General features: G+C 48.0%; 1 non-coding gene across 1 annotated transcript; it reads left to right on the top strand.

Annotated features, from left to right (window-relative positions):
• The first annotated feature begins 1,386 nt into the window (after window positions 1–1,386).
• On the top strand, window positions 1,387–1,518 carry LOC121824594 (small nucleolar RNA SNORA70). Its single transcript, XR_006066520.1, has one exon. It is a non-coding gene; the product is annotated as a small nucleolar RNA SNORA70 (small nucleolar RNA).
• The last annotated feature ends 3,263 nt before the right edge of the window (window positions 1,519–4,781 follow it).

Here is a 4,781-nt window from a genome sequence, read left to right as displayed (position 1 = left end):
CACACTGTGAACCCAGAGATTGCATTATTTACTGGGAAAACCTGTTTCTAGTTATGGTGTGGCTCAGCCCTAGCACACACCTTTAATCCAAGAGCTTTCTACTTACTGTAAACAGGATTAAAGTCAACCACAGGTCAAGAGTTGGAGCAAGCAGTAAGCAACCAGTTGACAGGAAAAAACAGAGAGATGCACAGGAAGTAGAGGGGAGGGACATTCAGTTTGAGGAGTTTTGTTTGAGCTGGCACAGGAGAAAGATCTCTTTCTGGGAGGAGGAAGATCAGCCGGGTGCTTTCTCTTCCTCTCTGAACTAGCAAGTTTTCACCCCAGCACCTGGCTCCAAGTCTTTATTGGTGAACTTGAACGACTGAGATTTAGTCAAAAACAATATATGAGCATGCATAATGCAAGAGTTATGGAGCCATGGGAGCTTATAGCAAGGAAGTCTTTAAGGCCAGGCAAGGTAAGGCAGGGTCAGGTTCCATAGAGAAAGGTCCTGAGAATCCACTTGATGATGATGTAAAAGGAATACTTAAATTGCAGTGGATGTTGGGAGGCCTAGGGCTGTGTGTGGGACATCTGTTGAGGAAAGCTGCAGGCAGAGAATGGATCAGGCCCAAGAGAAAAGCTGCACATGCTTCTGGTGGCAAAGCTGGAGGGCCAGGGCTGCTTAAGAGTTGGAACCCAGATCGTTCCATCTTGAATCCAGATTCCAGACATGGAGCTGTGAGAGTGTTTGCCTTGCTGGGTTTCGGTCTTGCTTTGGCCTCATCTTTCGCAGCAAGCACTTTACAGACTGAGTCACCTTTCCAGCCATCAGCCCGATCTTCCCTATATCCATAGCACTCTCTTTTGGAACGGAAATACTTACTCTGTGCCTTTGTATATTGTGGGTAACTTGTATTTTATTTTACCTAGGCTCACAGTTAAGAGACTGCCTGAGTCTCATAAAGACTCTGAGGCTTTATACTTTTTTCTTTTCTTTTTTTTTTGAGACAGGGTTTCTCTATGTAGCTTTGGCTGTCCTGGAACTCACTCTGTGTACCAGGCTGGCTTTGAACTCACAGAGATCTGCCTGAGACTTTATACTTTTGAATAATTTTGAAAGTGTTAAGATTTTGGGGGTCTTTTAAAAATGAACTGACTTCATTTTTGCATTAAGAAATGAACATGAAGCCAGGCATGGTGGCACATGCTTTTAATCCCAGCACATCAGAGACAAAGATAGGCAGATATCTGTGAGTTTGATACCAGCCTTGTCTACCAAGTAAGTTATAGAACAGCCACGGCTATGTAGAGAGACCGTCTCAAAAAACAACAACAAACAAAAAAATAAAATAAAAGAAACTTAAAGAAAAGAAAGGAAGAAAGACAAAGAAATGAACATAACTGCAGCTAGTTGAGCTGCCCAGGTCCCTTTCTTCACGGAGGCCTGTGTGCAATGGCTGCAAACAGCAGCCTCCTGGGTAACACTTTTAGCCTGCTGCCTATGTGGGCTGCACTAGGACACAGTGGCCAGGGTTCACACTGGCCAGGTCATCATGTCCATCTGCACTAGGTTTCAGAATAAGGAACATGTGATCAAGGCTCTGCATAGAGCCAAGTTCCCGGCCTCTAGAAGATCCACATCTTAATAATGCGGGGGTGGGGTGAATGGGGGTGGGTGGGGTGGTGCACGCTTTTGATCCCAGCACTTGGGGAGGCAGAGCCAGGCAGATCTCTGAGTTCAAGGCCAGCCTGGTCTACAGAGTGAGTTCCAGGAGAGGCATCAAAACTACACAGAGAAACCCTGTCTTGAAAAACAAAACAAAAAGTAAATAATGTGGGGCTTCACCAAGTCTAATGCAGATGAATTTGAAGACATGGTAGTTGAGAACCAGCTCATTCCCAATGGCTAGGGGGTCAAATGAATCCCCAATTGCGATCCCCTGGACAAGTGGCAGACCCTGTAGTCCTGATGGCTTTCACTGTGCTCTCCCATACCCCAAAACATGTTCCCTAATAAATCTCACATCCAATCAAAAAAAAAAAAAAAAAAAAAAAAAAGTGAACACGAGACTTTAGGGTATGTTATAGTTTATTTATTTATTTTTATGAGTGTTTGGGGGTTCAAGACAGGGTTTCTCTGTACAACAGATCAGGCTGTCCTGAACTCACTCTGTAGCCCAGGCTGGCCTCAAACACACAGAGATGCCCCTGCCTCTGCCTCCTGAGTGCTAGGATTAAAGACATGAGCCACCACCAGCAGCCTGGTCTACATAGTGAGTTCTAGAACAGCCAGGGCTACATAGAGAAACAGTGCCTCAAAACAAACAATAACAGCAACAGCAAAAACAAACCAAGAAAGAAAAGTGATGTGTTTGACAGAGCTCCAGTGGCACCACCGGCTAATAGACATTTCCTACACAAAGGTGATAAGCTGGGGTGTCAGGAGCGGGTTTGTGATAGCTACACTTGTCATTTTAGCCTCATTTAGAGACACCTAGAAGACAACAGTCTGGGTGTGTCTGTGAGGCTGTTTCTAGAGGTTTAACTGAGATGGGAAGACCTTCCCTAAATGCAGATGATACCATCCCCTGGTCTAGGGCATCAATCCTTCATCTCTCTGCACTATGGACACAACATTGTGGTGGTATTGTGTTCACCAAAATATTGTGCATGCTAATAAACTTATCTGGGGTCAGAGACAGAACAGACACAATATTAAACATAGAGGATAGGCAGTGGTAGCACACGCCTTTAATCCTAGTATTCCAGAGGCAGAAATCCATGTGTTCAAGAATACAGCCAACCGTGGTGACTCATCACACCTTTAATCCCAGAAAGCAAGCCTTTAATCCCAGGGAGTGATGGTAAAAAGCAGAAAGGTATATAAGGCGTGAGGACCAGAAACTAGAAGCATTTGGCTGGTTAAGCTTTTAGGCTCTGAGCAACAGTTCAGCTGAGACCCATTATGGATGAGGACTCAGAGGCTTCCAGTCTGAGGAAACAAGACCAGCTGAGGATCTGGTGAGGTGAGGTAGCTGTGGCTTGTTCTGGTTCTCTGATCTTCCAGCTTCACCCCAATACCTGGCTCCAGGTTTGATTTTATTAATAAGACCTTTAAGATTCATGCTACACAACATGAGCAGTCGCCCCACGCCACCATGCCTTCCCTGCCATGTTTTGCATCCCCCCCCCCCCCCGCCCCCGCCTCTCCCCTCACAAACGGCAAGGTAAAACAACCCCTCCCTTCCTTAAGCTGCTTTTAACAGGTATCTTATCTTAGCAAGAAGAAAGACAACTCATAAACACTGGACCATACCAATCCAGTTCTTCACCAGACCAATCCCTTATTAGGGCTGGTGATGTGGCTTGGTGATACACTGCTTGCCTGGCATGCCCCAGGTCTTCCATTCTTAGTTTAAAAAACTATAACCCATTAGAGAAGAGCACCCAACTAATTCTCGTCTAGGATAGATACTAAACTATACCATATTTAGCACGGTCCACCAGACTGTGTGTCCTATTTTGCTTCCTGTTGCCGAGACCAAAACACTACTACTAAAAGTAACTTGGGAAGATACGGGCTTATTTCATTTTCCAACTTTCAATTACCGAGGAAAGCCGGGGCAGGAATCTCAAGGCAGGCACTGAAGCAGACGCCATGGAGCAAACTCTGACAGGCTCTCCACAGCTTGCTCACCCTGCTTTCAGTTACAAAACAGGACCGCCTGCCCAGGCAGGGCCAGTACCTCCCATCGCAGGCTGAGCCCTCCTACCTCTTTCCAATCAAGATGCCCCACAGACCTGGCCAATCTGAGGGGGCCATTTTTCTCAACTGAGGGTCCCTCTCAGCAGATGACTCTGGCTAATGTCAAGTTGACAAAATCTAACCAGCACACTGTGTACCAGAAAACTTAGTGTTTCGGGGGAGATAAAACAGGTACACACTCATTAAATAAGCTAGTCCCAGTAAATTAAATGGAGACTTGAACCTGAGAGGTGGTCATAAACTGTCATGGGCAAGTCATCCACTTGACACTTGAATTCAGGACGACACACACGTTAGGCAAATGCTCTTCCGACGAGCTACGCCTGCATGTCGAAGCGGGCATGAAACAAATTATTATTATTATTATTAAAGTCCGGTTTCCCTCGCTTTCCTAGGCATCTCTCAGGGTCCCGAACTCCCGACGTTTCCCGGTCTCTGGAAACCAGTTCTTCCCAGTAGTTCTCTGAGGGAACACTGTCCTCTGAAAGTGACTCGGTTGGTGCCCTGGCACCCACGCCTGCCCTCACAGTCTAGGTGGAGCCCACGGACGTAACCGATCCTTCTCCCGGGGTGTTTCCTTGGGACCGCGGCCACCATCCTGCATCTCCCCCTTAGGCATGAACCCTCCTCATCTCCTGGACGCCACATCTCCCCTGCGACGGCAAGTCTCGTGCTTCCCGGAGGGCCTGGCAGAATACTTCTTCATCTGCAAACACCGGCCGACAAAACTACCAAGTCTCCCGGCCCTGGGAGACGCTGCAAGCTTGGAGCCAGTTAGGAAGCTCAGGCTCACCCTGCGGCCCCGGCCCTCCCCGCGTCGCCTGGGCTGGGTCTCCCCACCAGCCCCGTCCTCCCCGCGGCTCTTGCGAACCGGGAGGCGTCTCAGGTTCTTACGGTAAAATCCACTAACGCCTAATGCACGCCTCCCTAGGTGCCTTTTCCACTCGGGACAGTTCCACTTCCGGCTTCCGGCAGCGCCCCGCCCCCCTCTCACGCCCGTTTCCAGGGCGAACCGGAAAAGATCGCGCGG

The sequence above is a fragment of the Peromyscus maniculatus genome, chromosome 20, assembly GCF_049852395.1.
Source record: "Peromyscus maniculatus bairdii isolate BWxNUB_F1_BW_parent chromosome 20, HU_Pman_BW_mat_3.1, whole genome shotgun sequence".
NCBI lineage: Eukaryota > Metazoa > Chordata > Mammalia > Rodentia > Cricetidae > Peromyscus > Peromyscus maniculatus.
This window is presented reverse-complemented; position numbering and strand designations above follow the sequence as displayed.